At 41.2% G+C, this 12,636-nt stretch overlaps 1 protein-coding gene across 3 annotated transcripts in view; it reads left to right on the top strand.

The window, feature by feature from the left end:
- The first annotated feature begins 843 nt into the window (after positions 1-843).
- Positions 844-12,636, top strand: part of Galnt13 (polypeptide N-acetylgalactosaminyltransferase 13) — a 458,666-nt gene continuing 446,873 nt past the window's right edge. For 2 of the 3 annotated variants that reach the window (XM_057755642.1, XM_057755643.1), the window contains exon 1: positions 844-1,185. The gene's annotated coding sequence lies outside the window, so the exon portion shown is untranslated. The remainder of the gene's footprint in view (positions 1,186-12,636) is intronic. The other variant, XM_057755644.1, reaches the window with a different exon arrangement.

The following is a 12,636-nucleotide window of genomic DNA, read 5'->3' as shown; positions in this document are numbered from 1 at the left end:
GAGCAGCGGATCTTCTGTTACATTACACTACACATTAATTTAGCTATTCAAGCTTTCCCATACTTAGAGGTGTGGGCGAGAATGTACGTGTGTGTGCATGGGTGGTCGACTACACCTTCCTGAGGAATAAAGAAATTCAAAGCCCCACTTTTTCCTTGCCCCCCCCCATGCCACCCTAAAGATTACAACAGAGTGCTCACTCTGCAATTGAGTTCTTTTACAGATCGCGGGGGGGCGGTGAACCCTAGGATCCTACTAGGGAGTCTAAGCCCTAAAGAACAAGAGGCCAAAGTGTGTCCATCTTTTCTGCTTCAGAGCCTAAGCCCTAAGTTCCTGGCAGCATCTCTCTACCAGAGAGCTGACCACCAGGGTGCGGTTTATGGAACTTTCCCCGAGGGCAGTCCCCAGGTCCCTGGTACCACTCTCCGAGGTTGGCTGGCTCACCAGCGAGCATGGGGCACAGCAGCTGAGCTTTGCGCCTGGAGCTGGGGTGCGGGGTTGGGGGAGAGTCAGGGCTAGCGGGGATGGGCACACACTCACTCTCTCTCCGGGTTAGGAGCTAGGAGCGGACCCCACAGTTGCTCTTGGGGGCCGTGCCTAGCAAGTATCGCGGGACTTGTGCGCCTCGCAGGAGCCGCGGCTCCGGGAGCAGCTGGAGCGCGCTCGGGTGCTCAGCTCCCCAGCCCGGGGAGGAGCGGGAGCCGGGCGGGAGGAGGGCCGGGGTGCTGGTTACGTAAATGATCCTAGCCCAGTGACAGGCCTCCGGGCTGGGGCTGCGGGAGGGGGAGGGCCCGGCAGAGGGGGGCGGGGGCCAAGTGACCAGGCGGCGGCGGTGGCAGGCAGCTCTGTCGAGGTGACAATGTGCTAGGAGCACCGCTCCGTCTCCTGCGCCTCCTCGGCCTGGGCGCCCCCTGGCCGCGCTCGCCGAGCCTCGCGGCCACTCGCCGCGCTATGTGGGAGCGTCTCCAGCGCTGGCCGAGGCTGGGGCCGCCTTGCTCTTCTCGCCGCCGCGAAGAAGTGTGAAGAGAGACGCGGGCGGGAGCCGGGGCTGCGAGCGGTGCGGGCTCCAGGTGAGCATCGCTCTCGGCGTAGCTGGCCGCCGGCGGGGCTCGATCCTGACAGCATCCCGAGCGCCGAGCGCCGACCGCCGAGCTCTCACCGCGGGATCCTCTGCCACCAGACCAGGTCTCAATCTCTCTCTCTCTCTCGCTCTCTTCCTCCTGGTGATGGTTTGGGACGGGCCCCTTTCGGACAGCTGGAGAGTCCGGCTGGGTGTCGCAAAGTCCCGCCGTGAGTGACAAAGCTCAGAACCCCAGCCCGGCAGGGGCAGAGGGAGCGCGTGGACCTGGAGAGTTCGTCTCCCGGGTTCTCTGTGCACGCACGCCCGCGGCGGCTTGCAGGTGCGGCGGTAGGATGGGGAAGCTCGCAACTTTCTGCAGTCGCCAGCCCTCCGCTAGGCTTTTCCTGCTACTACCCTCTGAGCTCGCGTGTGTTGGTCCCCATCCACGCCCTGGGGGCGCTCTCCGTTGCCTTAGAGTCTCTTCCTAGGCAACTTTCTTTCCCAGTTGCGGACACCCCTGGGTGCTATGCTGCCGGTGCTACTACTCATAACACCAGGCACGCTGGCTCTGGCACTTGGATGTCTTCCTTGACAGCTTGCTCTTTCTGTCGTTGTCCTAGTCGCCTCAGTCTCCCGTTCTCCCCGTGTGTCTCTGTCTCTCACTCATTTTGTAGGTCTGATTTTCTTTCTGACTTTTGGTTCCCTTGCATTCCTCCTTGTGTCTGTTTCTCTTTCATTCTATTTGCTCTGGTCTTTCTTTGAGCCCTGACTACGTCTCTGCTGTACTGTTTGTTTCATTTGTCTCTCTTGCACAGTTTCCCCCTTTCTCTGTTTCTCCTCCTTTTCCCTGTCTCTTTTCCAGCTTCCAATTCCCTGATTCATAGGTGCTTTTTTTTTTTTTTTTCTGGAAGCCCCCAGATGCATACCCCTCCCATTACTCTGCGCCCGTGGGAAGGCGGGAGTGCAGCAGCCTTCCAGCATCTGGGCTGCCCTGGAGCTGAATGAGGGGCTCAGGGACCAGAATGGAGGGTGTCGCTCCAGCCTCCCCACCTGGGGTCCAAGGGCACTGCACTACAGGAACCCAGCTGCTGAGGCTTCAGGTCTGCCCAGCCAAAGCTGTGTGAGAATGGGAATCCCTCACCTGCCCTGTTTCTTGACTGTGGTTAGTTGAATTCCCAGGTGCAATCCTCATTTCCAGCTTTACTGATAGCTACGGGAGAAGAGTCAGTGGGTGGGCAAACATAGAATCTTTGGGATGAAGGCAAGGCAAATGTCAAAAGGGTGGGCACTCTCATGTAAAGGCATTGGAGCAGGTGAAAGGAGCTCTGCCTCATCCGTTTCACACTCAGCCTTTAGGAGAGCACTGTCCCCTTGAGATGCGCCACCCTCTCTTACCAGAAAATCCTGATTTATTTGAAGGATTAAGGGTACTTGACCACCCCTATGACGTTTCTGGTTTCCTTGGGATCCTAAGGTTTTCGCGAAATCTGTTGCTCAAAATCTCTTAATTTCTCTCTCTCTCTCTCTCTCTCTCTCTCTCTCTCTCTCTCTCTCTCTCTCTCACACACACACACACACACACACACACTCACACACACACAAACAAGCGCGCCTTTATGTGTTTGTGTTCATGCCCTCTAGTGTTAAAATAAAACCTGCTTGCTGTTCCCGTCTTCACTTTGGACTTCTCACCTCCAGGGGTCTTTCTCTCTTTGTCACCCCATTCTTTCCCTTTCCTCATTGGCTTTTGCAACTGCATTACGAATCTATTCCTTCCTGGTCTCTGCAAAGTCTTTCTCAGCTGCAGATTTGGAATCTTTATACTGAAACACTCTTCTACTGACTTCAGAGATTGACAGATAGATGTCCATAGCCTAATGCAGGTTTTGAAGGTTTAAGAAACACATACTTTCCCTTTATGGTTTGCCAGGACTTCTCAGCTCCCTTTTTGCCCTGATTACCTTCAACTCCATGGAGAATATTTGTTGTTGTTGTTGAGAATTGAGAATTGCAGGCTTCTCATGCATGTTTAAACATATGCTTTGAATTATTTTCTTTGTTGGACTTCCTATGTGTCAGGCCAGTTTTCCAGGAAAAGGAAAGGAATCTTCTGCTAAGCAATTACAGGGTGTTGCCAGTGTACATTAGTTCAGACACAGAAAGTCTAGAATGGAACTGGATGTTCTCCCAGATATGTAGACTCTCACTCTCCAGGAGTGTGGGAAAGCAAGCATTTGGAAACTTGGTTCATGGATTAAAGTACAGGTCATGTTAAGATTCCATGTCACCCAGTTATGCTAATTAACCGTCATACTTGAAATGAAATCTACCTCTGCATTTCTGTTTCTGTCAGTCTTCTGGAAGGGAGAGTTGAAGACTAAGCAGCGAGGGTGTGGGGTCAGAATTTTCTGCTTCTTTCTTGCCCATCCTAATGCACACTTTTACCTCTCTCTGCAAGTCGTTAACTTGGTAGATACTGTGAAGAAATTAGAGGTTCTGATGGGTGTCATTCAACCTTCCTATCTGAAAGTAAAATAAGATGTGACATCACTTTGGGTGAATGTGTTCCTTTTTTTGAGGTGAAAGTTCTTTAATGTAAAGAACAGAGGTATCAGTTTAAAATATTTGGGAGCTATAGATTAATCTGAATGCCAAATAATCACTTACCTTAAATAGTTTATAGATCCCTTGCTGCTTCAAGTGTCTCTGAGAGGTGTGATGCTACAAGCAGATGAGTGTTTTGCAGACTGATTGGAATGGTGAGCTGTCATAGTTCTTTCTTGATGCCATACTAGCTATCATTTCAAACAATAAACCACCGTTTCAATGCAGAAGCATGATTAAACATTTGTGCCTTAAAATACGACTTGTAAATTACTTGATACTATCTTCTACCCTAATTTGTATTTAAACATAACAAAGACAACGAAAATGGAAATTCTGGCACTGGTTGAGAAGCCTTCTAATTTCTTATTGATTTGTCCAATTAACTGTTAAACTTCATGTGAATTCATTTCAGGTTAAGCAGCTTTATCAGCATAGAATGCATTTCATCTTGCAGTGCTTGCTTTCACAAGTGATATTTGCAACATGAGTATTTCTTTCTAGTCAGCATTCTTAAGTGAGATGACTTATTTGGTACTGTGAGCTTATGAAAATGTGGACATTTTAGGACTAATGAAGTAGAAGCAACAAATAAGTGTTTTTGGGTTTTAAAATCGGACAAATGCGGATAGTTCTAGAAGAAACAAATTGAGAGCAAGGCACTCGTAGAATTAAATCTCATTATGTAAAGAAAGTGACAACCCTGTTTCTGATAGATGGTCATTGTGTTTATGGATATAGATAGTCCTTAGAGCTGTGTCTTTTGATTGATTTGCCTTGGTAGATATAATGCTCTAAGTTACAACTGTGATAGTAACACAGTGTTGACTGTGACTTCCAGTATCACCTTCTTGGGGTCGTGTATCTGTCAGTGGGAAAGTGTAGACATCTTAAATAGAATGGGATCGGGCAGGATCATTAAGTCTGAGTGACTGTGTGCCTACTTACCAAAGAATTTCAGCTAGACTTTGCTTTTAATTTGTCTTTCTGTTTTTGTTATCAGAAAGAACACCACAATACAGAAAATACTTAAATATGTACTAAATTGATTGGACAAAGTCTATAATGACCTTTCTTAAAGCAACACATTCTACCTAACCAAATGACACACACATTCACATAAAATACAGCTACATTATGCCATTGCATGATTTGATGAAATGTGCTTTTAATAAATTAGATTTTTATTTACAATTCTTATCTTAGGGTCCTTTTAATAAATTAGATTTCTATTTACAATTCTTATCTTCAGGTATGGTGTTTAATTAAAATCTTGTGATACATATTTCTGAAGAATTTAGGTTTCCATTGTGAAACTGAATTCAAAACATTTTGGGAAATGGCTACCTATGTCAATTTAGTAATAGCTGACCATTTATTGTGCAACATTATGTTATCTGCGAGCAAAAAATATAAATCATAGTTTATACATTTGCCTTTCATTCTTCTTGATTCATATTTAGGCCCAAGTCTGTGTTTTCAGTATGTATAGTGAAGTATTTAATTGTTCTTACCTTTCTTGCCAGGGACTCATGACAGGTGGCTAATAAAATCATCATGATTTTAACAAATGTCTGCTCCAATGTCACTATGGTTATTTATTTATTTAATTTATTCATTTATTTTGTTTTCTTTCTGGATTTCATAGTGCATTTGGGACATGCTTATTTAAGTTTAAATTTTGTTAAAAGTTATTGCAGATCCTTTGGTGGGACTCAAACAATAATTGTAGAAGTGCTTTTCCTTTAAGAATGCAGCATTCCTCACCTGTTGATGTGTGTAGTCTTGACAGACCACCAAGAGACCTTACTACCTACCTTTCTGTATTCAGCTATCCTCACAACGCGACTAAACTCAGGTTCAAAGTATCTGCTGCTTACAGTATTTCCATGTTAGTGGTTAATGCCCTCAAGAGAGCTTACAACAGACTAGTAAGGGCAGTGACTAACACATACGTAAGAATATTTTTGATTGCGTCCTGTTATTTGAGATAAAATATCTACATTAATTGCTCAGACTTTCTTTTATAAAAAAAATTTATTTTTAGATGTGTGTATATGTGTGTTTGTGTGTAGGCATGTGCACACATAAGTGGATAGGTATGAGTGGCTCCTTTATTGTAGTTACTCATAAGTCATTGTCACCAAGATAGTATTCATCCATGTTGTGGGACAAGAACTCTGTGTGGCGAGCACCAAAGAACATGCTGCTTGAACTTTGTCCTCCAACTTCCACATAAGGATTGTGACTGAAATTTCAGGGATCAGTTTGCCTGACAGAGTTCAGAAGAGGGCGTCACATCCCCGAGAGCTGGAGTCATAGGTGTCTATGTGATGTCTGACATGAATGCTGGGAACTGAACTTGGGTTTTTTGCAAGAGCAGAAAGTGCTTTTTTCCTTTTAAAATAAATTTTAATTTATTTTTTAATTTTATTTTACATTCAACCACAGTTCTCCCTCCCACTCCTCCTTCTGTCCCCGCTTCTTCCTCTTCAGCCTACCCCCCATCCACTCCTCCCAATGGGTAAGGGCTCAAAGGAGGAATTAACAAAGTTTGGCATATTAAGTTGGTATGAACCAAGCCCCGCCCCCTGCATTAAGGCTGAGCATGGCATTGCACCATGGGGAATAGGCTTCAACAAGCTAGCTCATGCACAAGGGATAGAGCCTGGTCCTACTGCCAGAGGCCCCTTAGATAGTCCTAGCTTCACTGCTGTCTCCCACATATGGAGAGTCTAGTTCGATCCCATGGAGGCTCCAAAGCAGTGAATCTGGAGTTCATGATTTTCCACGAGCTTGGTTCAGCTGTCTCTATTGATTTCTCCATCATAATCTTGACCTCCCTTGCTGTAATATTCCCTTTCCTTTCTCTTCAACTGGGTTTCTGGAGCTCGGCCTAGTGCTTGTGGATTCTTGGAAATTTCCCTAGCACCAGGTTTCTCCCTACCTCATGATGGTTTTCTCTATCAAGATAACTTTTTCATTGCTCTCCCATCCCATCCCTCCCCTCCCTGACCATCCTGTTGCTTCCCTTTTTATTTCTTTAATTCTTAAAGAAGCGCTCACTGTTTGTATGGTTGGGAGCTGTCCAAGATATATGCTTTCAGGATTTTAACACCATAGAGAATTAACTGGGGTTGTTTTCTCAGTTAGATTACATTGCATTGTCACCAATTTTTTATTGGTATTCATGTAGAACATTCAAGGCAGAGGATGATTAACCTGTTCATCACCTTCTGAACATAATAAAAGGGGCGAGAAGACACAGCAAACAGAAAGAATTTAAATCCAATCCTACCAAATCAAAACCATCCAAATAATATTGCATAGTTGTAATTATCAAGTTAGCCTCTTGTCTTATATTAATTATTCTGATTTCTATAAGCAATCCATGTATTTTTTGCTATTTAATAAATGGGGTTTGAACATAAGAGGATGATTATGTTGTTTCTTGTAGATCTGAAGCATTATGACTGATTTAATTTCTTCCTAAGGGCTTATTATATAATTAGTTTAATTTAGAGAGGATGAGATTCATGTGACTATCAAGAAGAGAACCCTTAGTTTCAAGAAAAAAAAAACTTAAATGACAAAACTACATGAAACACATCCTCTCCAACTTATCCAAGGAACAATTAAAAGTAGTAAATCGAGTTATAGTTGATAAAATCACAGAAAATTAATACATGCATAGATTGTATTCAGAATATGGTAAGGAAATATCTGACAGTTTTTTTTTTAGCATATTGCATCATTGGAACAGTCATAAGGATGGGCTCACTAGAATCTCATAGCTAGTCTGTGTTAGGGCTAAGAATGACACCCATTATTCCTGTCTCAAATTGACATTTTCATTAATAAAAATATAATGTCAACTCCATGTGATCTTTTCTTTTGCATGGTAAGAATAATTTAAAACTTCCACTTATATTATAATCATTTAGTAATGGTGGACATTTTAACACTAACTTAGAGAAAAGAATTGAATACTAAAGAATAGTTCTTTCAATCGAATAGATTTAGCTCCCTCTGCTTCTTTCTTGACTTTGCACTTTACTTTTTTAATTTAACAACTTTAGTTCATAGATGAAAATTGATCACAGAACATTTTATTCTCTGGATTGTTCTTGGAAAGTTTTATTAATCTGAGCCACAATCACATCCTGCTTCCCCAGGCACCCACATATTGGAAGCAGCATGGTTGCCATAACTGTGATTCAGTGAGGCATGGCACCTACCGCGTCTTCCATTTCTGTTTTGATTGTGAGCCTGTGTAATAAAATGAGGACCCAGAGAAGATGTCAGCAATTGATTTGGTCTCAGGTCCCCACACCTCTGACTGCAGAAATGACGGGAAGGTGGGGTGAGTGTTTCCTTTGCTGTAGTTAACTATAAGTGCGCATCACCAAGGTGACGTCAGTCTGTGTCCTGGGCAAACACAAAAGAACAGGTTGTCAGAATTTTCCCTCTGTCTTCCACATTAGGACTGTTACTTAAAACTTCAGGCGTTGTTTTTCTTCCTTTCACTTGTTAAGGGTAAAGAATACCCATAAATAAGATGTTTATATATAATGGAAGCAACCGAGACATAGCTTATTTTCCTAAATCACCTCTGACAAATTATTTAAATTACATTAGAATTTATTTATGTTTATGAGAAAAGATTGTGAAAACCATGCTGGATTTTCTGAAATGTTTTTTTTTTTTTTTTTTAATGAGCTATTCTATTATGATTGAATTTCAGCACTAACGTATAATTACTTATATTGTAAAACAAAAATTCCCTTACTTTTAATGACTCTTTTGACTTTTATTTCTTTGGCCTTTTGGAAGTTCCTTAGCAAAGGAGAAGGTAGCCTGCCACTGACCACAGTTCAGGTCTTACACTAAAGAATTTACACTTGCCTCTTGTTCTTTTTAATGCAAACACTGTACATATTATTCCTCGGAGTTACTTTTCTCTCTGGAGCTCTCCTTTTCCATACTATTTTTTCATGGCTCTCTCTACTTAAAATTATCTTTCTTCTATGCTTTGTAACTGCTCATGTAGCAGGGCTAAATTATAGACTGGCAATCTTCAGTCTGTTAAAAATCAAGTAAATAAAAAGCAGCTTCTGTTCATTTAATCATCCGGTCTCTGTGTAGGTACGAAGCAGACTCGAGAGCTTTTGCATCTGGGTCATTTAACAGGAGGCTAGGGATGCTAAATTCACATCTCATTACCTTTTTCTACTTTTAGAATTCTGTACTTGGGCCCTGTGGTCACTTGGCATTTGGCTGGCTCATGGCTCTGGAGGAATGCTGTTATTTGTGGATATGCCAATTCCAACTGACACATGGCTCTCTATTTTCTTGGTCAGATTTTCGTTTTAAAACAAACAATGTATATTTCATTACCAAGCACAGATTATTGACTTCTTGTCAAAAATTCGTTATGATATTGATAGATTGTGATGCACACTTTTAATTATTTATGTTCTATAGTCCTGTCTACTTAAGAGACTAGATGCTATTTCCCCTACTTGAAATACTAGAACAGACATTTTGCCATAGATTTTAAAAGACTCTTCTTGTTGTGCCTAAGTTGAGATGAATTCTAGGTAATTGGACGGTGCAGCTGAATTAGCACATTGAATTGTTAGTTATGAGACACTTCATTTGCTGTTGCTGGCCACAATGAGTCCATTTTGCTCCTCCAACACACACATTCTTATTATACATGTAAGATTCTAATTGAAGTAGAATAGCATGTATGCAACACTTCCTTTCTTTCTGTAAAGAAAAATAACCTCCACAAATGTAAGAGACTTGCAAACATCTCATTAAAGAGTTTGAAAATTTGATGTTTTTTTCTTTCAGTCTTTTTTTTTTTCCCCCGGGGGAATGTTAATCTGTTGTGTCCTTTTTCACCGAAAGGTCTGAGAATAAAATATTCCAGAAACATGAAGTCAGAGTAGCAACTTTACCATGTGTGTCTTAAGATCATGGCAGATGTGCATTAATTCTGAAAAAATATTATTTCCATTGTTTATGCATTGATAAACATCAGGGTAGTAGTTTATTCTTGGGGTTTCTTCATTTTGGCATTTTAGGAGCAGTTTGATTATATTACTGGATGGGGTTTTGGGTAGTTGAGTCCTCAATTTAAGATGAGAGCTTAAATACTCATTCAACCAAGCATTGCATTAAAAGGCTGACAGGTGAAATGGTTATTCATTGGGAGAACAAGCAAGGCAGAGGTATCTGGGAGCTTTGGGAGAGTGATTGAAGTTGATGAATCTACTGTGCCAAAGATCTCTCAAGGCTCAATAATGCCATGAAAGGTAGGTTAGAAATAAGGCTATGGAACTAAAAGAAATAATCAAACAATAGATAGACTTGCCTACCTTCTACTCACTAACTGCATTAACTATAAATACAACTGAGGCTAGATTTTCCTCTCCTTCTCACCGGATCATTCACCCCTCAGGGTAAACTAATGATAACCCATAAACTGTGAAGTAACGGTATGCAATGAGGGTTGGGTCTTAGAATCATAGAAATGGCCCTATTAATTCTGACCCTGTAGACTTTCAGCTCAAGGATCAGCTCCCAGATTATCTGAAAGTAAAGGGTTCAAGTCAGTCAAACATTTTGTTCTTTGATTTTCTTTTTCTTTCCTTTTCTTTCTTTGTGTGTGTGTGTGTGTGTGTGTGTGTGTGTGCGAGAGAGAGAGAGAGAGAAAGAGAGAGACTTACTCTTGAACTTATCAAGGCTGACCTCAACCTTGCAGTCATCCTCTTGCCCTTATGCCTCAGTTTCTTAAACGACAGATTGGCAGGCCTCAGCAATCATATCCACCTTTTCTCCCATTCTTTTATCTTAATTATTTTAATTTTATTCTTAATTAATTTTTTTTATCAATGTGTTTTGATAATATTTTCCCCTCTCCAAACTTCTCTCAGGTTCTCCCAATCTTCCTCCTGACCCAACTTTATAGGTATTTTTCTTTAAAAAGACAAAAACAACAAAAAGTTTCATGATGAAAATCAAAATATCCAAAGACCCATAAAAAAAGTACCTCCCCCCAAAAGTTAAGAAAACAAAACAAAACAAACAAAACTTCCACAGAGATCATTTTGTTTTGGCCAACTCTTCCCGGGTACTGGCCCTGAGCAGAGTATGCTTGACATACAGTAATATTCCACTGGAGAAAATTGATTTCAGTGGGTATCAATTACATTTATTTATTTATTTATTTTGGTTGTGAGTGAGATCCAGTGTCCCTTTTAGTATTGGGAACCTGACTGGCATGAACCTAACAGCTATCAATGATCAACAGATATTTAGAAGTAATTTTATGTATATTAACAATACAAGACCAAGCCAAAAGGAAAAAGGATAACTATCTGACCTTGTAAGATACTGAAAGCAAGGAATTAAAATTTTGACATTTGAAACAATTCATGAACATTTACATTTATACACAAAACAAGGGGATGGTATAGAAATGGAGCAATAAGAAAATAAGAGAAGTAAGAAAAATAAATAAGTAAATAATAAAAAACATAAGATTAAAATGAATACCTTCAAATTGACAGTTCTCCAAACTTGCTTCAAAAAACCTATAATTTCAAATGCAGAAATTTATTCAATAACAAAATCAACAAAAGATGGAAAAAGTAAAATATAGCAAATCTTTTTAGACTATGATTTCCTTACTCAAATTTGTGCATGAAAACACAAAGTAAGCATCAAGGATGAATGAATCTAATTTCCCAAATTTCTTTTTTTTTATTGAAAAAAAATTTCCGCCTCCTCTCAGCCTCCCACTCCTCTTCCCCTCCCCCCACTCCTCTCCCCCTCCCTCTCCAGTCTGAAGAGCAGTCAGGGTTCCCTGCCCTGTGAAAAGTCCAAGGTCCTCCCCCCTCCGTCCAGGTCTATGAAGTTGAGCATCCAAACTGGCTAGGCTCACACAAAGCCAGAACATGAAGTAGGATCAAAACCCAGTGCCATTGTCCTTGGCTTCTCATCAGCCCTCATTGTCCGCCATGTTCAGAGAGTCCGGTTTTATCCCATGCTTTTTCAGCCCCAAATTTCTTAAGGTAGATATTTGCAATGCAGAATTCCACAGCCTACCAAAATATTAATACATGCGCAGAGTGGGCAAAGAGAGCATTTTGAGATAATGTAAGATCAAGTCATTATAAATCCAAGTTAGAGCCAAACAAAGGATATTCTTTTTTGATTACAACCACTCTTACAAAGTTAACTCCAGGTCAAAGCCCAGTAAAAACTAATAAAAAGAGGTACATATGGTGTGAGCTCAGTAAAGTCATCCTCAAAGCGGTCAGTTCTTAGTGTTTCAATCTGGAGCAGGGTGAGTACAAGAATGAGGGCTTTCGTTGGCAGTAAGATTGTGGGAAACGATGACATTACAGATCATTTAACACTTAAGGTATTCTTGGATGATACATTAAAAGAAAGGATGATTGAAATCTCCAAAAGACAATAGAATATACAAGAAGTGATAAATAACCATAGAATATTGATTGGCTCTGACATGAACAGTGTTAATTAAATATAAGTGGTCCTTCCCGATTTTCAACTTTTGCTTTATGTTCAACTTCATAAACAGGAAGGCAATCATCACTTCAGAATGGAGTGGAACCACCATATTGAAAGTGTATGTACACAGGCTGGAGAAAGGAGAATAGAACGATACAGATTACAACTGCACAAAATGAGATCTATCGGACACATAGTGTGTGTAGTTAAGAAAAGAAATAGCACTTATGGTGTTATCCACAAGGTTTGGAAGATAACCATTGGTGACTGTAGGAGAGAAAGATGGAGAAATGGGGAGTGTGCTGAAATAATTCAGATAATATTCGCAGTATTTTGGTACCTTTTTTGGGGGAGGGGACAAAGCTGTTCTCTTAATGTACATACATATGCATCTTTTGTTATGCGCCGTCCAGATTTTCTTGAAC

Source organism: Chionomys nivalis, chromosome 22, assembly GCF_950005125.1.
Source record: "Chionomys nivalis chromosome 22, mChiNiv1.1, whole genome shotgun sequence".
Lineage (NCBI taxonomy): Eukaryota > Metazoa > Chordata > Mammalia > Rodentia > Cricetidae > Chionomys > Chionomys nivalis.
Note: the sequence above shows the minus strand (reverse complement) of the source record. Positions and strands in the feature narration are given on the sequence as shown.